We start from the raw sequence: 27,579 nt of genomic DNA on the forward strand, positions 1-27,579 counted from the left end.
GGTTAAAAGAATCAAATATCTTTATTTTAAAAAGTGGCAACTGGGATTTTTTCTTAAAGCATATGTCTAGTATAAAATTGTAAAAGACGAGGCAGGTGGATCACTTGAGGCCAGGAATTCGAGACCAGCCTGGCTAATATGGTGAAATACTGTCTCTATTAAAAATACAAAAAATTGGCTGGATGTGGTGGCACATGCTTGTAGTCCCAGCTGCTGAGTCCCAAGAATTGCTTGAACCCAGGAGGTGGAGGTTGCAATGAGCCAAGATCACGCCACTGAACTCCAGCCTGGGTGATGGAACAAGACTCTGTCTCAAAAAAAAAAAAAAAAAAAAAAAAAAAAAAAAGTAAAAAATGTTGGTTTCAGCAGGATATCTATATTGTGCAAATCCCCTTAAAAAGCATTTTATTTCTGAGACTTGTATGGGTCTAAATTTTAACTCTATATAGGATAGATTGAACTTGGAAGATTCTGGAGAGAAAAAAATAAACCATAAAACTATTGCAATAATGATATAGAAATGAGTTCACTAGGATGTATATATGACCATGAAGATAGAACAGAAGAGGCAGAAAGAAGAATCAATATAATTTACTGACTTTCTGAAAATAAACTATAAATGAGAGAAAAAGAGCTGAAACAACATTTTTATTATATAATAATATGAATATTGTTCTAGGATTTAAAAATATTGAAATTTATTGTTACAATAAGAAAATTTAAATACCATGGTGTTCATCCTATTTAAAGTTACTTATTAGTGTAATAAAAGCCTGTTTTAAGATGAAATTCTGCTAAAAATAGTATTTTGGATAAGTATTATAAAAAACTGTTTTTTAAAATTAGCTTAAAATGTTCTTTCCTAAGTGAAACAACTTCTGGTCACCATTTAAAACAATATTCTGTTTTATTATGTTTTAAATTTTATACTTTGGTCTGTTTATATTTCCAACTTAAAAAATATGCTTCTTTTAAAAAGCTTCTGAAAAATTTCAGATTAGAAAAGGAATAGTGTTTTCTTCTTCTTCTTTTTCTTTTATTACCCAAGAAAGCTTTATTTTAAAATTTAGCTTTCAAACTCTGTGCTTGTGCCTTCAACACTTTCACAAGGATTTTCTGCTCCTTGATGAAGAAAGCATGTTTGAGCCTGTCATGGACACAATTAGCACACGTGGAACCACCATAGGCTCTGCTGACACGTTTTTTCAAGACAACCTCATAAGAACTTTAGGTCTCACATAACAAACTCCTTGAAGTCTACTTGGAGGCATGCCACATGGAGATTTTGGTGCTTTCCCAACCTTCTTGGTGTAAAGGTAAACAATTCTATTACCAGGGGATTGGGACAAACTCGTTTTGTTAGAGGCTGTATTGTAGGAAAGCCCATGATGATGCGTCAAATGCTGGACCATTTTGAGTGCCTCTAAGATGCCATCCCTGGATGAAGAGGAACAATGTTTTTAATAATCAAATGTAAAAGTACATAATACTAACAATGAAATTCCTCATTGAAAAGAGAGCTTTCTTCTTAAAAAGGGGATAAAACTCCCTTACTTTCATTAGAAAAAGACAGTTACTGGTTTTCACATTTACCCTGATGGCAGTACTTTTCCTACATTCCTAGATTTTCCCCCTAACATTTTAGGAAAATTTCCAACGTACATAATAGTTGAAAGAACTTCACAGTGAGCACCCATCCACCCATTGTGGTAGACAGAATATGGCACCCAAGCATGTTCATGTCCTAATTTCAAGAACCTGTGAATATGTTACCTTATATGGCAAAAGGAATTTTGTAGGTGTGATTAAACTAAGCATTTTGAGATGGAGGGATTATGCTTGATTATTCGAGTGGGTCAAGAGTACTCATAAGCATTCTTACAAGAGGGAGACAGGGGAATCAGAGTCCGAGAAAGAGATGTGATAGTGGAAGTAGATGTTATAGTCAAAGAGAAAGAGATTGGAAGGTGTTACGCTGCTAGCTTTGAAGATGGAGGAAATTGCTATGAGCCAAGGAACATATGTAAGTGGAAGCTGGAAGAGGCAAGGAAATGGATTCTCCCCCAGAGACTATAGAAGGTATGCAGCCCTGCAGATACCTTGGACTTCTGACCTCCAGAACTGCAACAGAATAAATTTGAGTTGTTTTAAGCCACTAAGTTTGTTATTTGTTACAGTAGTAATAGGAACCTAATATACCTACTACCCAGATTCTATACTTGATCTCATAGTATATCTGTCTGTCATTGGTCTTATTTTTGGGATTCATTTCCAAATAAGTTGGAAATTATATGCTTCAGTATGTATATTATTAACTAGATTTTAGTATTTGTTTATTTTTTCTTTCAATATGAAATTTATGTAGAATAAAATTCTTCACCCCTTTTCATCCAGAGGCAGCCCCTGTTCTAATTTTTTTCCCCTATAGATTAGTATATCTCTGGTCTAGATTTTCATATAAGGGGAATCATTCAGTATATATTATTTTGTGTAGGGTTTTTTTTTACTCAGTGTAGTATTTTTGAGATTTATTCTTGTCGTGCGTGTTTGTAGTCAGTTTGTTTTTATCATTGAGTAGTATCTATAATGTAAACGTACCAAGGTTTGTTGTTTTCATTAACATAGTTATGGATACCTAAGTGGTTTCCAGTTGTTGGTTTTTATGAAAACAGTTGCTATTCATATTGCTGTGCATATTCTTGTACCAGACATTTTGCAGGTATGTGTGACAAGTAAGCAAGAACAGATCTTATTCAGGAACTACTTATGAGATACTGATTTTGTCTCATGCCCTCCCAAATCTTTATCGCAAATTTTTAATACTTCTCCTTGGTAGTTTCTGTCACCCAGACTGGAATGCAGTGGCATGATCTCAGCTCACTGCAACCTCCGCCTCTCAGGTTCAAGCGATTCTCCTGCCTTAGCCTCCTGAGCAGCTGGGATTACAGGCATGCATCACCACGCTCGGCTAATTTTTGTATTTTTAGTATAGACAGGGTTTCACCATGTTGGCCAGGCTGGTCTCGATCTCCTGACCTTGTGATCCAGCCACCTCAGCCTCCCAAAGTGCTGGGATTATATGGGCGAGCCACCTTGCCTGGCCTCTAAGAGGATAATTTAAGGTCTTAATTATTTTCCTAAGCCTTTATCCAGATAAAAAATGTTGAAGCCGGCCAGGCACGGTGGCTCACACCTATAATCCCAGCACTTTGGGAGGCTGAGATGGGTGGATAACTTGAGGCCAGGAGTTCAAGTCCAGCCTGGCCAACATCCCGTCTCTACTAAAAATACAGAAATTAGCTGGGCGGTGTGATGGGTGCCTGTAATCCCAGCTACATGGGAGGTTGAGGCAGGAGAATCGCTTAAATCTGGGAGGCAGAGGTTGCAGTGAGCCAAGATCACGCTACTATACTCCAGCCTGGGCGACAGAGTGAGATTCTGTCTCAAAAGAAAAGAAAAAAAAAGTTGAAGCCATCTTCTGTGTACTCCGGAAACTGGTCCAGCTAATTCACATTCCTCTAATTCAATGCTAAAAAGTCTGTTAATGGTAAACTCTTTTAGACTTTCCTTTTTCCAGAAAATGTCTTTATTTTGCCATGAAATTGTAGATTACATTTGTGTTCTGTCAGTATTTTAAAGAGATTTTATTGAGTTCTTTTGCTGCTATTTAGAAGTTTTCCTCTGTAGGTAATTCATCATTTCTATTCGCTCTTAAGATCTGTTTGTCATTGATGATCTTTATTTTTAATGTGTCTAGGTGTGGATTTATCTATATTTTTAGAGACTCATTTTGATACCTGAATGTTACGAAAAACTTCAGCTGTGATTTTTTTTGAGTATTGCCCCTTATTTTCTCTATTATCTTTTTCTTGAAACCCCAATAGACAGCATATTGGCCCATGCCATCTTATCCTTTTTGACTCTTAACTCTCTTATATTTCTTCCTATCTGCCTCTCTGTACTGAGTTCTGTGTAATTCATTGTGGTGTTTTCTAATTATCTCTTCAGATGTTTTTACCTGCTATCTAACCTTCCTTAGAGTTTTTAATTTCAATGATTACCTTTTTCATTTCTAGAGTTTCCTTCAAAGAATCCCCAAATTTAATACCGTGCTAATCAAAACCTAATGCAGTGTTTTTTAGAGCTTGGTAGGATGATTCTAAAGTTATATATGTAAGAAAAATACATGAGGATAGCCAATAACATTTTCAAAAGAGAAGAGTGAAGTACTACTTGCTCTATCAGATATTAAACCATGTTCAAATGCTGTAATAATTTAAAATGTGACATAGTTGCAGGAATAAATAAATCATTAAAAAGATAAGTCAATTCAATGGGTGAAAAGAACAGTAGTAAGTGGTATTTGGAGCATTCATACATACCTTATACACAAAAATAAAACCCAGGGCTGGGTCTGGTATCTCATACCTGTAATCCTTTGGTAGGCTGAGGTGGGAGGATCACTTGAAGCCAGGAGTTTGAAAACAACCTGGGCAACATGGTTGTTTTCAACAAAAAACTTAAGAAATTTTAGTTGGGACCCGGGCGTGGTGGCTCACACCTGCAGTCCTAACACTTTGGGAGGCCAAGGTAGGCGGATCACTTGAGGTCAGGAGTTTGAGACCAGCCTGGCCAACATGGTGAAACCCCATCTCTGCTAAAAATACAAAAAATTAGCTGGGCATGGTGGTGGGTGCTTGTAATCCCAGCTACTCAGGAGGATGAGGCAGGAGAATCACTTGAACCCAGGAAGCGGAGGTTGCAGTGAGCCAAGATCACGTCACTGCACTCCAGCCTGGGCTACAGAGTGAGACTCTATCTCAAAATTTTAGCTGGGTGTGGTGGTACATGCCTGTATTCCCAGCTACTTGGGAGGCTGAGGTAGGAGGATCACTTGGGCCCAGAAGATCAAGGCTGCAGTGAGCTGTGTTTGTGTCACTGCACTGCAGCCTGGGTGACACAGCAAAAGCTTGTCTCAAAAAAAAAAAAAAAGAAAAAAGAAAAGAAAAGAAAACTAAAACTCAATGCAAAGAAGAAAACCATACAAATACTAGAAAATATAAGAAACAAGTTTTATATTCTTGGGAATAGAGATTATCCTTCATAAAGGAAAAGATGGCTGGATATGATGGCTAGATTCTTAGCTTTTACAGGATAATAGCCATCATAAAGTTAAAAAAAAGTGACTGGCCAGGCACAGTGGCTCATACCTGTGTAATTCCAGTGCTTTGGGAGGCTGAGGTGGGAGGATCAATCACTTGAGGCCAGGAGTTCGAGACCAGCCTGGGCAACATAATGAGACCCTTTCTCTACAAGAAAAAATTTTAATTAGTTGGACATGATGGCGTGTGTCCATAGTCCTAGCTACTCGGGCAGGAGGCAGAGGCAGGAGGATCACTTAATCCCAGGAGTTCAGGGTTACAGTGAGCTGTGATTGTACCACTGCAGTCCAGCATGGGTGACAAGCAAGACTTAGTCTCTTAAAAAACAAAGTGATGGAGAGAAAATATTTGCAACATGCAAAATAATAAAAAAATCAATATCTTATTTACAAAATATTCCAAATCAAAACAACCCAACAGAAGAATGAACAGAATGAAGAAATACAAGTAATCATAAAATGTACAAAAGTATGCTTAACTTTACTACTAATAAAATAAATGCAGATTAAAACAAAAATGAGATAATCAGTTTTTGATTCCCAGATTGGAAAAATACTAAAAAGATTGATAATTTCCAGCATTGGCTGGAGTTTTCAGGAATGAATACTACTGTATTTTTTCCTTTTTGATGTAAATTAATATAGATAATGCATAGAAATTCAGTTTTATCTGTTTAAATTGGAATTTAAAATTTCATGTTCATTAAGTCTGAGCAGTTTATATTTTTATCTATGATAATTTTTTGTGTGAGCTTACTTGGGCAAATATTTTGCTACAGTGATATTTACTATATTGTTGTAATGGGAAAAGTTATAAGCAGTCTAAATATCTGTGAACAGCCAGTAAATAAATGATGTTGTTATATTTGTGGCTCCCAATGAACCATACTTCATGTCCTTAAGTAGATCACTCCTACATTAACTTAGCCCTGGTCATGTGACTTTCTTGGCCAACGAAACATTAGCAATCATGTTACTAAGCAGAGGCTTCATAAATACTCGCATATTGGGGCTTTTTCTCTTAGAACACATCCTCTTGGAAGCCAGAGCTATGTCATAAAGTTCAAAATAGATTATTTAATGATCAGAAGCTACATGGGGAAAGACACTGGAGTGTAAGCAGAAGTCACTGTCATCCCAGCCCTAGCCAAGCTACCATATAAATGCTTCTGCAAGAATGACCATAGCATGTGAAACAGAACTGTCTTGCTCAAGCCCGATCATTGTACAGAATTGTGAGACCTAATAAAATATTGTTTTAAATTACTAAGTTTTGAGGGTGGGGGCAAGATGGCCAAATAGAAGATTCTACCAATTGTCCTCCCTGCAGGAACACCAAATTTGACAACTATCTATACAAAAAAGCACCTTCATAAGGACCAAAAATCAAGTGAGTGGTCATAGTACTTGGTTTTAGCTTCATATTGCTGAAAGAGGTACTGAAGAGAGTAGGAAAGACAGTCTTGAATCTCCAACTCCACCTCTCCCCCAGCCCCTGCAATGGCCACATGATGTGGAGAAAATCTGTGTGGTTAAAGGAAAGTGCAGGAATTGTGGGAACTCAGTGCTCCCAACACCAGGCAGAACTCAGCCGGTGCCCATGGAGAGTGCATTCAGACCAGCCCTCGCCAGAGGCGAATAGCCCATCCCAGTGGTTTGAACTTGAGTTTCAGCAAGCCTTGCCGCTGGGGGGGTTCCAAATAATGCCAATCTAGGCCACAAGGACTACACTTCCTAGGCAAGTACTAGTGTTGTACTGCTCTCAGAGCCAGTGGACTTGGACTGGTCTTGGAGCCAGTGGAGATGGCGTGCGACCCAGTGACACACCAGTCGGAGTGGCAAAGGGAGTGCTTACGCCACCCCTCCCTCAACCCCAGGCAGTGCAGGGTACAGCTCCCAAAGAGACTCCTTCCTGCTTGAAGAGAGAAGAGGGAAGAGGGAAGAGGATTTTATTTTGCAACTTGGATACCAGCTAAGCCACGGTAGGATAGGGCACTGGGCAGAATCATCAGGCTCCCATTCCAGGCCCTAACTCCCAGACAACATTTCTAGACACACCCTGGATTAGACAGGAAACCAGCTGCCTTGAAGGGAAGGACGCAGTTCTGGCAGGATTCACTACCTGCTGACTTAAGAGCCCTTGGGCACTGAATAATCAGTAGCAATAACCAAGTAGTACATGCTATGGGCCTTGAGTTAGATTCAGACATGCGGGCTTCAGGTGTGACCCAGCATATTCACAGCTGTGGTGGCTATGAGGAGAGACCCCTTCCACTTGAGAAAAGGAGGGGGAAGAATAAAGGGAACTTCGTCTTGCAGCTTAGGTACCAGCTTGGCCACAGTGGGGAAGAGCACCAAGTGGGCTCTAGGGGTTCCCGATTCCAGGCTTTGGCTCATGGACAGCAACTCTGGACCTACCCTGGGACAGAGGGGAGCCCACTGTCCTGAAGGGTGAGCCCTGGCCTGGACTTGGGCCTTAAGTGAACGTCAGTGGTACCCTATCAATACTCCCCATTGGCTGTGGTGGTGGTGGCCGTGGGGAAAGATTCCTCTGCCTTGGGAAAGGTGAGGGAAGAGTGAGAAGAATCTTGTCTTGTGGTTTTGGTACCAGCTTAGCCACAGTGGAATAGAGCACCAGGTGATTCCTTAGGTTTCTGACTCGGCCCTGGCTCCTGGATGGCATGAACCTGCCTAGAGCTCAGGGACACTCACTTCCCTGCAAAGAAGGATACAAGACTGGCTGGTTTTGCCACCTGGTGATTGTAGATCCCTAGGGCCTTGAGTGAACACTGGTGGTAGTCAGATAGTGGCTATAGCAGGCCTTGAGTAAGACCCAGTGCTGTACTGGGTTCAGGTCTGACCCAGTGCAGTCCCAGTGGTAGAGGTTACAGGGGTGCTTGTGTCACCTGTCCCCCACCTCCAGGAAGCTCAGCACAGAGAGATAATCCATTTATTTGGTAGAAATTAAGAGTAGAGGCCATGAGCGGTGGCTCACACCTGTAATCCCAGCACTTTGGGAGGCCGAGGTGGGCGGATCACGAGGTCAGGAGTTTGAGACCAGCCTGGCCAACATGGTGAAACCCCGTCTCTACTAAAAATACAAAAAATTAGCCGGGGGTGGTGGTGGGCGCTTGTAATCCCAGCTACTCGGGAGGCTGAGGCAGGAGAATGGCTTGAACCTGGGAGGTGGAGGTTGCAGTGAGCCAAAATTGTGCCATTGCACTCCAGTCTGGGCAACAGAGCAAGACTCCATCTCAAAAAAAAAAAAAAAAAAAAAAGTAAGGGGAGAGAATGAGTCCCTGCTTAGTAAGTCAGATAATTCTTCTGGATCTTATCCAAGACCACCAAGGCAATACTTCTGAGTCTGCAAGAACTACATCATTACTGGGCTTGTGGTGCCCCCTAGTGCAAATACAGCTGCAGTGACAAAAAACTTCGATCACAATACTCAAGTCCCTTCAAATACCTGGAAACCCTTCCCAAGGATAGGTCCACACAAGGTCAGACTGCGAAGACTACAAAAAATACCAAACTCTTCAGTGCCCAGACACTGACGAACACTCACAAGTATCAAGACCATCCAGAAAACATACCTCACCAAACAAACTAATAAGGCACCAGGGACCAGTCCCGGAGAAACAGAGACATGTGAACTTTCAGAGAAGTCAAAATAGCTGTTTTGAGGAAGCTCAAAGAAATTCAGGGTAACACAGAGAAGGAATTTAAAATTCTGTCAAATAGATTTAATAAAGAGATAGAAATAATTTAAAAAGAGACAAGCAGAAATTCTGGTATTGAAAAATGCAATTAACATACTGAAGAATGCATCAGAGTCTCATAATAGCAGAATAGATCGAGCAGAAGAAAGAATTAGTGAGCTTGAAGACAGGCTGTTTGAAAATATACAGTCGAAGGAGACAAAAGAAAAAAGAAAGCCTCAAAATCTATCTACAAAATCGCAAAAATAGCCTCAAAAGGGCAAATCTAAGCATTTTTGGCCTTAAAGAGGAGGTAGAGAAAGAGATGAGTGGAAAGTTTATTCAATGGGATAACAGAGAACTTCCCAAACCTATAGAAAAATATCAATATTCAAGTACAAGAAGGTTATAGAGAACCAAGCAGATGTAACCCAAAGAAGACTACCTTGAGGCATTTAATAATAATATTCCCAAAGGTCAAGGATAAAGATCCTAAAAGCATCAAGATAAAAGAAACAAATAACATACAATGGAGCTCCAATACATCTGGCAGCAGACTTTTCAGTGGAAGCCTTACAGGCCAGGATATATTTACAGTGCTGAAGGAAAAAAACTTTTACCCTAGAATAGTATATACAGTGAAAATATCCTTCAAACATGAAGGAGAAATAAAGACTTACCCAGATAAACAAAAGCTGAGGGATTTCATTAACACCAGACCTGTCCTATAAGAAATGCTAAAGAGAAGTCTACAATCTGAAAGAAAAGGATGTTAATCAGCGATAAGAAATCATCTGAAGGTACAAAACTCACTGGTAATAGTAGGTACACAGAAAAACACAGAATATTATAACACTGTAAGTGTGATGTGTAAAATACTCATAAGTAGAAAAATGAAAAGATGAACCAATCAAAAATAATAACTACAGCTTTTCAAGACATAGACAGTATATAAGATATGAATGGAAACAACAAAAATGTAAAAAGTGAGGAGACAAAGTTAAATTACTGAGTTTTTATAAGTTTTCTTTTTGCTTGTTTGGTAATTAGCTTGTTTGTTTATGCAATCAGTGTTAATTTGTTATCACTTTAAAACAATGAGTTAAAGATAGTATTTGCAAGCCTAATGGTAACCTCAAATCGAAAACTGTACAAGAGATGCACAAAAATAAAAAGCAAGGAATTAAAAAATACTGCTAGATAGAATCATCTTCACTGAAAGAAAGACAGGAAGGAAGAAAACAGGAAAACCACAAAACAACCAGAAAAAGAATAACAAAATGACAAGAGATAGTCCTCACTTATCAATAATAACATTGAATGTAAATGGACTAAATTCTGCAATAAGAACATATAGAGTGGGTCGCTTCCAAGATGGCTGAATAGGAACAACTCCAGTCTACAGCTCCCAGCGAGACCGATGCAGAAGACGGGTGATTTCTGCATTTCCAACTGAGGTACCTGGTTTATCTCATTGGGACTGGTTGGACAGTGGGTGCAGCCCACAGAGGGTGAGCCGAAGCGGGACAGGGTGTCGCCTCACCCGGGAAGTGCAAGGGGTCAGGGGATTTCCCTTTCCTAGCCAAGGGAAGCCGTGATTGCCTGTACCTGGAGGAGCAGTACACTCCTGTGCAAATACTGTGCTTTTCCCATGGCCTTCGCATCTGGCTGACCCGGAGATTCCCTCCCGTGCCTGTCTTGGCAGGTCCCATGCCCATGGAGCCTTTCTTGCTGCTAGCGCAGCAGTCTGAGATCGACCTGGGATGCTGAAATTTGACAGAGGGAGGGGCATCTGCCATTGCTGAGGCTTGAGTAGGCGGTTCTATACTCACAGTGTAAACAAAGCAGCAGGGAAGCTTGAACTGGGCAGAGCCCACTGCAGCTCAGCAAGGCCTACTGCCTCTCTAGATTCCACCTCTGGGGGCAGGGCATATCTGAACAAAAGGCAGCAGACACCTTCTCCAGACTTAAACATCCCTGCCTGACAGCTCTGAAGAGAACAGTGGTTCTCCCAGCACAGCGTTTGAACTCCAATAACAGACAGACTGCCTCCTCAAATGGGTCCCTGACCCCCTTTAGCCTGACTGGGAGATACCTCCCAGTAGGGGCCAACAGACACCCCATATAGGTGGGTGCCCCTCTGGGATGAAGTTCCAGAGGAAGGATCAGGGAGCACTATTTGCTGTTCTGCAGCCTCCACTGGTGATACCCAGGCAAACAGGGTCTGGAGTGGACCTCCAGCACACTCCAACAGACCTGCAGCTGAGGGGCCAGTCTGTTAGAAGGAAAACTAACAAACAGAAAGGAATAGCATCAGCATCAACAAAAAGGACATCCACACCAAAAACCCATCTGTAGGTCACCAACATCAAAGACCAAAAGTAGATAAAACTGCAAAGATGGGGAGAAACCAGAGCAGAAAGGCTGAAAATTCCAAAAACCAGAATGCCTCTTCTCTTCCAAAGGAAGACTGTTCCTCGCCAGCAAGAGAACAAAACTGGACAGAGAATGAATTTGACGAGTTGATAGAAGTAGGCTTCAGAAGGCCAGTAATAATAAACGTCTCCAAGCTAAAGGAGCATGTTCTGATGCATTGCAAAGAAGCTAAAAACCTTGAAAAAAAGGTTAGACAAATGGCTTACTAGAATAATCAGTGTAGAGAAGAGCTTAAATGACCTGATGGAGCTGAAAATCACAGTATGAGAACTTCATGAAGCATACACAAGCTTGAGTAGCTGATTTGATCAAGAGGAAGAAAGGATACCAGTGATTGAAGATCAAATTAATGAAATAAAGTGAGAAGACAAGATTAGAGGAAAAAGAATGAAACAAAATGAACAAAGCCTCCAAGAAATATGGGCCTATGTGAAAATACCAAATCTATGCTTGATTGGTGTACCTGAAAGTGACAGGGAGAATGGAACCAAGTTAGAAAACACTCTTCAGGATATCATCCAGGAGAACTTCCCCAACCTAGCAAGGCAGGCCAACATTCAAATTCAGGAAATACAGAGAACACCACAAGGATACTCCTTGAGAAGAGCAACCCCAAGACACATAATTGTCAGATTCACCACGGTTGAAATGAAGGAAAAAAATGTTAAGGGCAGCCAGAGAGAAAGGTTGGGTTACCCACAAAGGGAAGCCCATCAGACTAACAGCAGATCTCTTGGCAAAAATCCTACAAGCCAGAAGAGAGTGGGGGCCAGTATTCAACATTCTTAAAGAAAATAATGTTCAACCCAGAATTTCATATCCAGCCAAACTAAGCTTCATAAGTGAAGGAGAAATCCTTTCTAGACAAGGAAATGCTGAGAGATTTTGTCACCTCTAGGCCTGCCTTACAAGAGCTCCTGAAGGAAGCACTAAATATAGAAAGGAATAACTGGTACCATTCACCACAAAAACATGCCAAATTGTAAAGACCATCAAGACTATGAAGAAACTGCATCAACTAGTGGGCAAAATAACCAGCTAGCATCATAGAGACAGGATCAAATTCACACATAACAACATTAACCTTAAATGTAAATGGGCTAAATGCTCAAACTAAAAGGCACAGACTGGCAAATTGGATAAAGAGTCAAGACCCATCAGTGTGCTGCATTCAGGAGACCCACCTCACATGCAGAGAAACACATAGGCTCAAAATAAAGGATGAAGGAAGATCTACTAAGCAAATGGAAAGCAAAAAAAAAAAAAAAAAAAAAAAAAAAAAGGCAGGGGTTGTAATCCTGGTCTCTGATAAGACAGACTTTAAACCAACAAAGATCAAAAGAGACAAAGAAGGCCATTACATAATGGTAAAGGGATCAATTCAACAAGAAGCTGTAACCTAAATATATATGTGCCCAATACAGGAGCACCCAGATTCATAAAGCAAGTTCTTAGAGACCTACAAAGAGACTTACACTCCCACACAATAGTAGTGGGAGACTTTAACACCCCACTGTCAATATTAGACAGATCAACGAGACAGAAAATTAACAAAGATATCCAGGACTTGAACTCAGCTCTGGACCAAGCAGACCTAATAGACATCTACAGAACTCTCCACCCCAAATCAACAGAATATACATTCTTCTCAGCACAACATCACACTTATTCTAAAATTGACCACGTAATTGGAAGTGAAACACCCTCAGCAAATATAAAAGAACAGAAATCACAACAAACTGTCTCTCAGACCACAGTGCAATCAAATTAGAACTCAGGATTAAGAAACTCACTAAAAACCGCACAACTACGTGGAAACTGAACAGCCTGCTCCTGAATGACTACTGGATAAATAATGAAATGAAGGCAGAAATAAAGATGTTCTTTGAAACCAATGAGAACAAAGATACAATGTACCAGAATCTCTGGGACACATTTAAAGCAGTGTATAGAGGGAAATGTATAGAACTAAATGCCCACAAGAGAAAGCATGAGAGATCTAAAATCAACACCCTAACATCACAATTAAAAGAACTAGAGAAGCAAGAGCAAACAAATTCAAAATCTAGCAGAAGACAAGAAATAAGTAAGATCAGAGCAGAACTGAAGGAGATAGAGACACAAAAAACCCTTCAAAAAATTAATGAATCCAGGAGCTGGTTTTTTGGAAAGATCAACAAAGTCGATAGACCACTAGCAAGACTAATAAAGAAGAAAAGAGAGAAAAATCAAATAGATGCAATAAAAAATGATAAAGGGGATATCACCACCAATCCCACAGAAATACAAACTACCATCAGAGAATACTATAAACACCTCTACACAAATAAACTAGAAAATCTAGAAGAAATGGTATATTCCTGGACACATACACCCTCCCAAGACTAAACGAGGAAGAAGTTGAATCTCTGAATAGACCAATAACAGGTTCTGAAATTGAGGCAATAATTAATAGTCTACCAACCAAAAAAAGGCCAGGATTAGACGGATTCACCACCAAATTCTACCAGAGGTACAAAGAGGAGCTGTACCATTCCTTCTGAAACTATCCTGATCAATAGAAAAAGAGGGAATCTTCCTTAACTCATTTTATGAGGCCAGCATCATCCTGATACCAAAGCCTGGCAGAGACACAACAAAAAGAGAGAATTTTAGGCCCATATCCCTGATGAACATTGATGCAAAAATCCTCAATAAAATACTGGCAAATCGAATCCAGCAGCACATCAAAAAGCTTATCTACCACTATCAAGTTGGCTTCATCCCTGGGATACAAAGCTAGTTCAACATACACAAATCAATAAGTGTAATCCATCACATAAACAGAACCAATGACAGAAACCACATGATTATCTCAATAGATGCAGAAAAGACCTTCAACAAAATTCAACAGCCTTTCATGCTAAAAACTCTCAATAAACTAGGTATTGATGGAGCATATCTCAAAATAATAAGAGCTATTTATGACAAACCCACAGCCAATATCATGCTGAATGGACAAAAACTGGAAGCATTCCCTTTGAAAACTGGCACAAGAGAAGGATGCCCTCTCTTACCACTCCTATTCAACACAGTATTGGAAGTTCTGACCAGGGCAACCAGGCAAGAGAATATAATAAAGATTATTCAGATAGGAAGAGAGGAAGTCAAATTGTCTCTGTTTGCAGATGACATGATTGTATATTTAGAAAACCCCATTGTCTCAGCCCCAAATCTCCTTAGGCTATAAGCAACTTCAGCAAAGTCTCAGGATACAAAATCAATGTGCAAAAATCACAGGCATTCCTATACAACAATAAAAGACAAACAGAGAGCCAAATTATGAGTGAACTCCCATTCACAATTGCTACAAAGAGAATAAAATACCTAGGAATCCAACTTACAAGGTATGTGCAGGACCTCTTCAAGGAGAACTACAAACCACTGCTCAAGGAAATAAGAGAGGACACAAACAAATGGAAGAACATTCCATGCTCATGGATAGGAAGAATCAATATTGTGAAAATGGCCTGACCACCCAAAGTAATTTATAGAGTCAATGCTGTCCCCATCAAACTACCAGTGACTTTCTTCACAGAATTGGAAAAAACTACTTTAAAGTTCATATGGAACCAAAAAAGAGCCCGCATAGCCAAGACAATCCTGGGCAAGAAGAACAAAGCTGGAGGCATCACGCTGTCTGACTTCAAACTATACTACAAGGCTACCATAACCAAAACAGCATGGTACTGGCACCAAAACAGATATATAGGCCAATGGAACAGAATGGATGCCTCAGAAATAACACCACACATCTACCACCATCTAATCTTTGACAAACCTGACACACACAAGCAATGGAGAAAAGATTCCCTATTCAATAAATAGTGTTGGGAAAACTGGCTAGCCATATGTAGAAAACTGAAAGTGGACCCCTTCCTTACACCTTATACAAAAATCAACTCAAGATGGATCAAAGACTTAAACATAAGACCTAGAACCAAAAAAATCCTAGAAGAAAACCTAGGCAATACCATTCAGGACATAGGCATGGGCAAAGACTTTAAAACACCAAAAGCAATGGCAACAAAAGCCAAAATTGACAAATGGGATCTAATTAAACTAAAGAGCTTCTGCACAGCAAAAGAAACTACCATCAGAGTGAACAGGCAACCTATAGAATGGGAGAAAAGTTTTGCAGTCTATCCATCTGACAAAGGGCTAATATCCAGAATCTACAAAGAACTTAAACAAATTTACAAGAAAAAAACAAACAACCCGATAAAAAAATGAGCAAAGAATGTGAACAGACACTTCTCAAAAGAAGACATTTATGCAGCCAACAGACCTATGAAAAAATTAGAGAAATGCAAATCAAAACCACAATGAAATACCATCTCATGCCAGTTAGAATGGCGATCATTAAAAAGTCAGGAAACAGCAGATGCTGGAGAGGTTGTGGAGAAATAGGAATGCTTTTACATTGTTGGTGAGAGTGTAAATTAGTTCAACCATTGTGGCAGACAGTGTGGTGATTCCTCAAGGATCTAGAACAAGAAATACCATTTGACCCAGCAATCCCATTACTGGGCATATACCCAAAGGATTATAAATCATTTTACGGTAAAGACACATACACACATATGTTTATTGCAGCACTATTCACAATAGCAAAGACTTAGAACCAACCCAGATGTCCATCAGTGATAGACTGGATTAAGAAAATGTGGTACATATACACCATGGAATACTATACAGCCATAAAAAAGGATGAGTTCATGTCCTTTGCGGGGACATGGATGAAGCTGGAAACCATCATTCTCAGCAAACGATCACAAAATCAGAAAACCAAACATCACATGTTCTCACTCATAAGTGGAAGTTGAACAATGAGAACACATGGACACAGGGAGAGGAACATCACACACAGGGGTCTGTGGGGGTAGGGGAGGGATAACATTAGGAGAAATACCTAATGTAGGTGATGGGTTGATGGGTGCAGCCAACTACCATAGCACGTGTATACCAGTGTAACAAAAGTGCATGTTCTGCACATGTAACCCAGAATTTAAAGTGTATATATATAAAACATGTAGAGTGTCTGAATAGAGTAAAAAAAAAAATACCCAACAATCTGTTGCCTATAGGAGGCACACTTCACCTATAAAGTCACACATAGACTAAAAATAAAGGGATGAAAAAGATATTCCATGCAAATGGAAACCAAAAAAGAGCAGGAGTAGCTATACTTATATCAGATAAAATAGAGTTTTTGTTTCTCAAAACAAAAACTATAAAAAGGGACAAAGAAGGTCATTATATAATGATAAAGGGGTCAAGTCAGAAAGAGGATATAACAGTTGTAAAAATATATGCACTAACACTGGAGCACCCATATGTTTAAAACAAATGTTACTAGAGCTAGAGAGATAGACTAATACAAAAATAGTTGGAGACTTCAACACTCCACTTTCAACATTGGACAGATTATCCAGACGGATAATCAATAAAGAGACACTGGACTTAATCTGTACTGTAGACCAAGTGAATCTAATAGATATTTATAGAACATTTCATCCAATAGCTGCAGAATACAAATTATTCTCCTCAGCACATGGATCATTCTCAAGGTTAGACCATATGTTAGACCACAAAACAAGTCTTAAAACATTTAAAAAATTGAAATAATATCAAGCATTTTCTTTGACAACAATGGCATGAAACTGGAAACCAATAATGAGGAATTTTGGAAACTATGCAAACGCGTGGAAATTAAACAATATGCTCCTGAATGATCAGTTGGTCAATGAAGAGATCAAGAAGGAAATTGAAAAATGTCTTGAAACAAACGATAATGAAAACACAACATACCAAAACCTATAGGATACAGCAAAATCAATAGTAAGATGGAAGTTTATAGCTCTAAGTGTCTACATCTAAAAAGAAGAAAAACTTCGAATAAACAACCTAATTATACATCTTAAGGAATTAGAAAAGCAAGAACAAACCAAACCCAAAGTTAGTAGAAGAAAAGAAATGGTAAAGATCAGAGCAGAAATAAATGAAATTGAAATAAGAAAAACAATACAAAAAAGCAAGTTTTTTTAAAAAAATAAAATTGACAATCTGTTAGACTAATGAAAGAAAAGACCTAAATAAATAAAATGAGAGATGAAAAAGGAGACATCACAACTGATACTGTAGAAATTTAAAGGATCATTAGAGGCTCTAAGCAACTGTATGCCAGTAAGTTGGAAAACCTAGAAAAAAATGGATAAATTTCTAGACACATACAACCTACCAAGATTAAACTATGAAGAAATCCAAAACCTGAAGAGACCAGTAACAAGTAATGAGACAAACACCATACTAAAAAGTATCCCAGCAAAGAAAAAGCCTGGGACACAATGGCTTCACTGCCAAATTTTGTCAAACATTTAAAGAAGAACTAATACCATTTCTACTCAAAGTATTCCATAAAAGTACAGGCAGAAGGAATACCTCCATACTCATTCTATGAGGCCGGTATTTACTCTGATACCAAAACCAGACAGAGACACATGACAAAAAAACAACAACAACAACAAAAAAAAAACAAACAAACAAACAAACAAAAAAAAACTACAGGCCAGTATCTCTAATGAACATTGATACAAAAATTCTCAATAAAATACTAGCAAACAGAATTCAACAACACATTAAAAGAATCGTTTATCATGACTAAGTGGGATTTATCACAGGGATCCAAGGCTGTATCCACATATGAAAATCAGTCAATGTGATACAGCATGTCAACAGAATGAGGGACAAACATATAATTATTCCAATTTATTCTGAGAAAACATTTGATAAAATTCAATATTCCTTCATAATTAAACACCCTCAAAAACTGGATATGTTGAGCATACCTCAACACAATAAAAGCCATATATGATAGACCCAGAGCTAGTATTATACTGAATGGGAAGAAACTGAAAGCTTTTCCTCTAAGATCTGGAACATGACAAGGATGCCCACTGTTATTCAACATAGTACTGGAAGCCCTAGCTAGAGCAATCAGACAGGAATAAATAAATTGCAAAGGATGAATTCAAATTATCCTTGTTCACCGATGATATGATCTTATATTTGGAAAAACCTAAAGACTCCACCAAAAACTATTAGAACTAATAAACAAATTCAGTAAAGTTGCAGAATACAAAATTAACATGCAAAAACCAGTAGCATTTCAAAATGCCAACAGCAAACAATCTGAAAAAGAAGTCAAGAAAGTAATCTCATTTACAATAGCTACAAATAAAATTAAACATCTGGGGAAGAACTTAAAGAATTGAAAGCTCTCTACAATGAAACTATAAAACATAGGTGAAAGAGATGGAAGAAAACACAAAAAATAATGGAAAGATATTCCATATTCATGGTTTGGAAGAATCAATATTGTTAAAATGCCCATACTACCCACAGCAATCTACAGATTTAATGCTATACCAATAAAAATATTAATGGCATTCTTCAGAGAAATAGAAAAAAAATTCTAAAATTTATATGGAACCACAAAGACCCAGAATAGCCAAAGCTATCCTGATCAAAAAGAACAGAACTGCCGGAATCACATTGCCTGCCTTCAAATTATACTACAGAACTCTAGTAACCAAAACAGCATGGTACTGGCATTAAAAACAGACACAAAGACCAATGCAACAGAATAGAGAACCCAGAAACAAAGTCACACACCTATAGTGAACTCATTTTCAACAAAGGTGCCAAGAACATACATTGAGGAATAACTGGAAAACCTGGATATACATGTGCAGAAGAATGAAAGTAGACCACTGTCTCTTTTCGTATACAAAAATAAAATCAAAATGGACTAAGGACTTAAATCTAAAACCACAAGCTATGAAATGACTAAAAGAAAATATTGGGGGAAACTCTCCAGGACATTGGACTGGGAAAAGATTTATTGAGTAATGCTCCACAAACACAGGAACCAAAGCAAAAATGGACAAATAGGATCACATCAAGCTAAAAAGCTTCTGCACAGCAAAAGAAACAACAAAGTGAAGAGACAACTCACAGAATGGGAGAAAATATTTGCAAATGATCAATCTGACAAGGAATTAATAACCAAAATATATAAAGAGCTCAAACATCTATATAGGAAAAAATCTAACAGTCCAATTTAAAAATGGGCAAAAGATCTGAATAAATATTTATCAAAAGAAGACATACAAATGGCACACAGGTATATGAAAAGGTGTTCAGCATCACTGATCATCAGAGAAATGCAAATCAAAACTACAATGAGATACCATCTCACCCAAGTTAAAGTGGCTTTTATCCAAAAGAAAGGCAGTAACAAATGCTGTTGAAGATGTGGAAAAAAGGGAACCCTCAAACACTGTTGGTGGGAATGTAAATTAGTATAACCACTATGGAGAACAGTTTGCAAGTTTCTTAAAAAGCTAAAAATAAAGCTACCATAGGATCCAGCAATCCTGCCACTAGGTATATACCTAAAGGAAAGGACATCAGTATATCAAAGAGATATTTGTACTCCTGTGTTTATTGTAGCACTATTCACAGTAACCAAGATTTTGAAGCAACCTAAGCATCCATAAATAGATGAATGGATAATGAAATGTGGTACATATACACAGTGTATATGAATATACTATTCAGCCATAAAGAAGAATGAGATCCTATTACTTGCAACAACATGGATGGAACTGGAGGTCATTATAAGTGAAATAAGCCAGGCACAGAAAGATAAACTTTGCATGTCCTCCCTTATTTGTGGGAGGTAAAAATTAAAATGGTTGAACTCATGGAGATACAGAGTAGAATGATGGTTACTAGAGGCTGGGAAGGGTAGTGGGAGTGGGGTTAGGGATGAGCAGGGGATGGTTCGTGGGTACAAAAAAATAGGAAAACTGGACAAAATCTGGTAACTGATAGTACAAGGTGACTATAGTCTAATAATTTACTTGTGCATTTAAAGATAACTAAAAGAGTGTTAATTGGATTATTTGTAACATAAAGGACAAATGCTTGAGGTGATGGATGCCCCATTTACCCTGATGTGATTTTTTTTTTTTTTTTTTTTTTTTTTTTTTTTTTTTTTTTTTTTTTTTTTTTTTTGAGACGAAGTCTCGCTCTGTCGCCCAGGCTGGAGTGCAGTGGCCGGATCTCAGCTCACTGCAAGCTCCGCCTCCCGGGTTCACGCCATTCTCCTGCCTCAGCCTCCCGAGTAGCTGGGACTACAGGCGTCCGCCACATCGCCCGGCTAGTTTTTTGTATTTTTTAGTAGAGACGGGGTTTCACCGTGTTAGCCAGGATAGTCTCGATCTCCTGACCTCGTGATCCACCCGTCTCGGCCTCCCAAAGTGCTGGGATTACAGGCTTGAGCCACCGCGCCCGGCCGATTTTTTTTTTTTTGAGACAGAGTCTTGCTGTGTTGCCCAGGCTGGAGTGCAGTGGCATGATCTTGGCTCCGGGCAACCTCTGCCTCCCAGGTTCAAGTGATTCTCGTGCTTCAGCCTCCTGAGTAGCTGGGATAACAGGCATGTGCCACCATGCTCTCCCTGGCTATTTTTTGTATTTTTAGTAGAGATGGGATTTTACCATGTTGGCCAGACTGGTCTTGACCGGGTCTCAAGTGGTCCGCCCACCTTGGCCTCCCAAAGTACTGGGATTACAGGTGTGAGCCACCGTGCCTGGCCCTGATGTGATTTTTATGTAATGTATGCCCATGTCAAAATATCCCATGGACCATATATATATACCCACACACACACCTACTATGTACCCACAGATGTTAAAAATAAAGAATTTTTTAAAAGTTTAAAAAGTCATGAAATTTTGGGGAAGTTTGATGTGCAGAATTTGATGATTCAATCAAATATGAAGAATATTTTGTTGCTATTAAATAAGGAGCCAGGTGAAGTGGGTGCATACCTGGAGTCCCAGCTACTAGGGAGGCTGAGGAATAGAGTGAGACCCATATCTTTAAAAAAAAAAAATGAGGTTGGTACCTACATACTGATATGGAAGATGTGTGTGATAGAGGAAGTCCTTCGCTTGCATGGTAGTGTGAAACCATAAAAAATGACCCTGCAAGCTAAGATTGTGCAAAGTAATTTTGATTTTTTTGGAGACGTGCTGTCACTCTGTTGCCCAGGCTGGAATGCAATGGCATGATCACAGCTCACTGCAGCCTTGACTTCCCCTGCTCAAGCAATCCTCTCACCTCAGCCTCCTGCATAAATGGGACTACAGGCACATGCCACCACACCTGGATAATTTTTTGTACTTTTTGTAGAGATAGGGTTTTGCCATATTGCCCAGGCTGGTCTTGAACTCGTAGCCTCAAGCGATCTTCGTGCCTTGGTCTCCCAAAGTGAGGCATGAGCTGCTGCACCTGGCTTCATGCAAAGCAATTTGAATAATCAATGATCAAAGTTATGATTGTTTTGTGACTGTTAAAAATATTTGTGAAAACATTATATACTCTCAGTATATATTTATTATAATTTAAATGTTAATACACTAAAATAATAAAAATAATTAAATATTTAGTATACTGTAATTCAAAACATTAGAAACATTAAAAATTAAAGTGTTTTATTTTTTTGTGAGAAACTTGCCAAGGTAGTTTGGACGATGCTTGCCTTATTGTTGTATAACTTACAATATTAGAATAAGCATAATTTCTCTGCCTTTGCAAATTATAATACTCCTGTTCAAGTTTGGATTAGCTTCCTACATGGTGTCCTTTGCACTTTCAATGTTGTTTAATATGATGTCTTTGCTGGCATCACTTCCTCTGAGATATCTTAATCCTTTTATCACAGTCACTTTTCTCATTTATGTTGATAAGTTCCTAGGTATCTTATATTGATAAGACACCTTTTCTGTGTTCTTCTAGCTGCATATCTAGTCTCTCAAATGGCAGTGTTAACATTCCTATGTTCAGCCATTTCTTAAATAACTCAATTTATATTTTATTTGAATTTTACTTCCAGTAAAATTTTTCTCTTTCCTTCCCTCTCTTCCTCTGTCCCTTCTTTTCTTCTTTTTCTTGCAGCAGTTTCATCTTCATTGGCCAGTTCCCATTTTTGATGATCCATTTTCATAAAATGTCATATGGATTTTTCACAGGTAGCAAGAAAGGAATATAACAACCTACTTTATTGTCTGCACATGGATTGCGTGACAGATACACAGTGACCAGTCATTGACAGACTGTGGTAGAAGTGACATGTTTGATCACTGATTAGGATGCACATGCATTATTTATGTAGCGGTTTGGGGACTGAGGAGCTAACGGTAAGGTTTGTGCAATTACTCACAATAATGTACCATGGTAACTGAAATTTGAACCATATTGTTGGGGAATTAGTTTTGTTTAAAGAAACCATAGTAACTGAAATTCAGCAACTTGCAACGTAAGGACTGTCTATATAGTGTTCATTGAAAAACACGAGTTGTAAAAAGCAAAAATAAAAATAAAGAAGTTTGGATACGATAGAAAAAAGTTCTGAAAGTATGTATATTAAACCACTAACCATGGTTACCTTAGAAGAGAGAAAAGAAAGATGTGTTGTATGTGTGTGTGTGTTGTGCATGTGGGGAAGAATTTTTACTTTTCATTTTATATACATACAGAAGCACTACTCTTCTGTCAGTGGTCAGATAGGTACGTTGAGAAACAGATACAATGTTAGAATTTGGTAAGGTGAAAATTAAATTATTCTATTTCAGTTACATTTTATTAGATAAACACTATTACAAAATTTGCAGTTTACTAAAATTTATTGTTGGAATGTGTAAAAGTAATTTAAAATACACACACACACACACATATATATATGCATACACACACACACACACACACACACACACATATATATATAGAGAGAGGGGCAGGGTCTCACTCTATCACCCAGACTGGAGTGCAGTGTGACAGTCATGGCTCACTGCAGTCTCAACCTCTGGACTCAGGTGATCCTCCCACTTCAGCCTCCCAACTAGCTGAGACTGTAGGCATGTGCCACTATGCCTGGCTAATTTTTTGGTATTTTTTGTTGAGATGGGGTTTTGCCATGTTGCCCAGTCTGGCCTCAAACTCCTGGACTCAAGTGATTTTCTCACCTTGTTCTCCTAAAGTGTTGGGATCACAGGTGTGAGCCACTGTGCCCACCTATATATTTTTTAAAACCAAAAAATAGCATTATTAATTAACACAGTTGAGACAGATGGTAACACTTGGATGAGGGCTGAGAAATAGTAGTAATGTATCAATGTTAATTTTCAGATTTTGATGTTTGTATTATGGACTTATTAAAGAACGTCCTTCTTTGTAGTAAAACCCACTAGAGTATTGAAGATAATGGACTATCATGTTGGGAAATTATCCCCGAATGTTTCAGTAAAGTTCTTCATTGTGTTCTTGAACCTTTTCTTTAGATTTGAGATGCTTTACAATAAAGATTAAAAGTAATAAAGGATTAGACATGCCAGATACACTATATGATCAATACCAGTAGAAAAATCAGACAATAAAAATAAAACTTATGTGATTTACATATTGGAGCTTGAACAGAAAAGGACATTTAAATAGAAAGGGTCATTTAATATTATTATGAATAATACATTGTATTAATGTATTAATCATTGTAACAATTAATTAATACATTGAAGAAATCAGAGGAATTGAGAAAAATAGGGAGAGAGGTGGAGAATTTTATTCTGAAAGTGAAATATACAATATCCAAATTAATAACTCAATAGATTTAGCAGCTGATTAGACACAGTAGAAGACAGGATTGTAGAACTACATGGCATTAGAAAATATTCAAAATGGATTAAACATACCACCCAGAGATTCAAGAAGCTCTGTGATGCCCAGTAGGATGAATAGACAGAAAATCATACCCAGCTACATCATGGAAGAACTGAAAAACAAACAGAAAATCTTGAAAGCAGCCACAAGTGGAAAAGATTCATTCTTTTCAAAGTAACAACAATAAGATGAAGATGGATAGTGGGCTTCTCAGTAATAATTACTCAACCCAGAAGACAATAGAATGGTACCTTTGAAATGCTAAAAGAATAACTACCAACCTAGACTTCTATTCCCAGCAAAAAATCCTCAAAAATGGAGGTGTGACTCTTAAATGAAATTTTCTGAGAGAAGCCAGATCCAAGAGGCTATATATTATATGATGCATTTATATGACATTCTGGAAAAGACAGAACTATAGCAATGGAAAATAAACCAGTGATTACTAGGTATTGGAGGATAGGAGAGAGGTTTGCCATATGGAATGCATGAGAAATTTAGGGGATGATGTAACTCTTCTGTATTATATAGTAGTGGTCCACCACAGCATTCTTCTGCCAAACGTAAAATGACGCCATAAAGAGTAAACTGTACTATATGCAAATTTACAAGGATGTGCAGGAGAATTCTAGTGTGGAATTTATACTATGAAAATGTAACAAACTTTCACAAATACGTAACATAAACCTCAGTGAGCGGAGTAGGGGAAAAAGAAGTTGACTTAAGTAACTTGGGAAAATGGCATTTTGACTGGATACTGTAAGGCTAAAGACAAAAAGAAGGGTACATAAACAGTGTCTCTACTTGGTAAATTTGTTTCTTGAGTGGGTACATGTCAGCAATTCTGAAACTACAGGTATACTAGAGTTGAAGAAATAAGCAAATAGATACTGAGAACTAGGTAGATTTTTTCACAGTTGAAAGAATTTACAAATAAGCAAAGGGGAAGTCTAGAATGAGCTCTTTGCTGCTGCATTAAAGTTGGAGATCTCTCACGCCAGTGAGAATAGTGATTATTAAAAAGTCAAAAAAACAACAGATGCTGGCAAGGATGCAGAGAAAAAGGAATGCTTTTACACTGTTGGTGGGAGTATAAATTAGTTCAACCATTGTGGAAGATGGTGTGGCGATTCCTCAAAGATCTGAAGGCAAAAATACCATTTGATCCACCAATCCCATTGTTAGGTATATACCCAAAGAAATATAAATCATTATATTATAAAGATATTAATACATGCACACGTATGTTCATTGCAGCACTATTCACAATAGCAAAGACATGGAATCAACCTAAATGCCCATGAGTGATAGACAGGATAAATAAAATGTGGTGTGTACACACCATGGAATACCATGCAGCCGTAAAAAGGAATGAGGTCATGTCCTTTGCAGGGACATGAATGGAGCTGAAAGCTGTTATCCTCAGCAAAGTAATGCAGCAACAGAAAACCAAACACTGCATATTTTCATTTATAAGTGGGAGCTGAATGATGCAAACACATGGACACATGGTGGGGAACAACATACACTGGGGCCTATTGGGGCAGGGATGGGGAGGGAGAACATCAGGAAGAAGAGCTAATGGATGCTAGGCTTAATACCTAGGTGATGGGTTGATCTGTGCAGCAAACCACCATGGCACACCTTTACCTATGACTATGTAACAGAGCTGCACATCCTGCACATCCTGCACATCCTGCACATGTATCCTGGCACTTAAAGTTGAAAAAAAAAAAAAAGGATTGGGCTGGGCGGGGTGGCTCATGCCTGTAATCCCAGCACTTTAGAAGGCTGAGGCAGGTGAATCACCTGAGGTCAGGAGTTCAAGACCAGCATGGCCAACATGGTGAAACCACATCTCTACTAAAAATACAAAAATTAGTCGAGTGTGGTGGTGCACTCCTGTAGTCCCAGCTACTTGGGAGCCTGAGGCAGGAGAATTGCTTGAACCTGGGAGGCAGAGGTTGCAGTGAGCCAAGATCACACCACTGTACTCCAGCCTAGGGCAACAGAGTGAGACTCCATTAAAAAAAAAAAAAAAAAAAAGAATTGGAGATATCAGTATGAATTCATGGTTTAATTATATACAGATAGCAAGATAAATATAGACATGTGTATACGTGGGTTAGCATATATACATATATTTTCTAGCTTTCTCTGCCGAGGGGGCCTAGAAAAACTGACACCCAGACCTTGGGATCTAAATATTATTATCTAGTAAAAGAAACCAGGACTCCTAGTAAAAGGAACCAGGAGACGTGACTTATTTCAGGGCTGGGCATCTTGTAGTGCTGGAAAGTAAGGAAGTACTTAAAATGATGTCAAAAGGATACACAAGACAGCCTGAAAGAGCTCCCACGGTTAAAACTGGAGCAATTTGAACCACAAAATAATGATATTATTGGATCCCCTATTAATATAAATAAATGATTAAATAGATAAATTGGGGAGAAGGGAATTTATTTATTTATTTATTTATTTATTTATTTATTTATTTATTATTATTTTGAGACAAGGTCTTGCTCTGTTACCTAGGCTGGAGTGCAATGGTACAAACATGGCTCACTGCAGTCTTGACCTCCTGGGCTTAAGCAGTCCTGCTATCTCAGCCTCCAGAGTAGCTGTAACCACAGGTGGCACCATCATGTCTGGTTAAATTTTAAATTTTATGTATAGATGAGGTCTCCTTATGTTGCTCAGGCTTGTCTCAAACTCATGGGCTCAAGCGATCCACCTGCATCGGCCTCCCAAAGTGCTGGGATTACAGGCGTGAGCCACCACACTCAGCTGGGAAAATTATTTACAAAAGAATTTCAGCTACTAAATGTAGGAGGAAAAGGAGAAATAGAAAAATCACCCTTAGAAAATCACAGTAATAATTGCTGCAGGCCAGGCACAGTGACTCACTCCTGTAATCCCAGCACTTTGGGAGGCCGAGGCAGGTGGATCACGATGTCAGGAGTTCAAGACCAGCTTGGCCAAGATGGTGAAATCCCATCTCTACTAAAAATACAAAAACTAACCGGGCATGGTGGCGGGTGCCTGTAATCCCAGCTACTCAGGAGGCTGAGGCAGGGAATTGCTTCAATCCGGGAGGCGGAGGTTGCAGTGAACCGAGATCATGCCACTGCCCTCCAGCCTGGGCGACAGAGTGAGACAACATCTCAAAAAAAAAAAAAAATTGCTGCAGGCAGTATCCACTGATGAATGCCAAGTTTGATGGCTGAAACTTTAAGGCAAAACAAGGTAGTCACATAGTCACACAATATTTTTTCCAGATTATTTAGTAATTTACTATAGTGATTTTATATCTTGTTCAAAATTGTTTGCTATTCCTCCCTCCGGGAAGCAGAGCTTAATTCTATGCCCTAACACCCCACCCTATTGTGGAATAAGTGACTTGTTTCTAATGACTAGAATACGTAAGGGAAAAAATACTAGGTTTACAGTGGAGATACCTG

General features: G+C 38.7%; 1 protein-coding gene and 1 pseudogene across 1 annotated transcript in view; one reads left to right on the forward strand and one right to left on the reverse strand.

The window, feature by feature from the left end:
- CCDC73 (coiled-coil domain containing 73) overlaps positions 1-27,579 on the forward strand; it is a 167,872-nt gene that overhangs the window by 29,930 nt on the left and 110,363 nt on the right. The window lies entirely within an intron of this gene.
- On the reverse strand, positions 1,060-1,412 carry LOC126935713 (60S ribosomal protein L34-like; annotated as a pseudogene).

Source organism: Macaca thibetana, chromosome 14 (assembly GCF_024542745.1).
Source record: "Macaca thibetana thibetana isolate TM-01 chromosome 14, ASM2454274v1, whole genome shotgun sequence".
Taxonomy (NCBI): Eukaryota; Metazoa; Chordata; class Mammalia; order Primates; family Cercopithecidae; genus Macaca; species Macaca thibetana.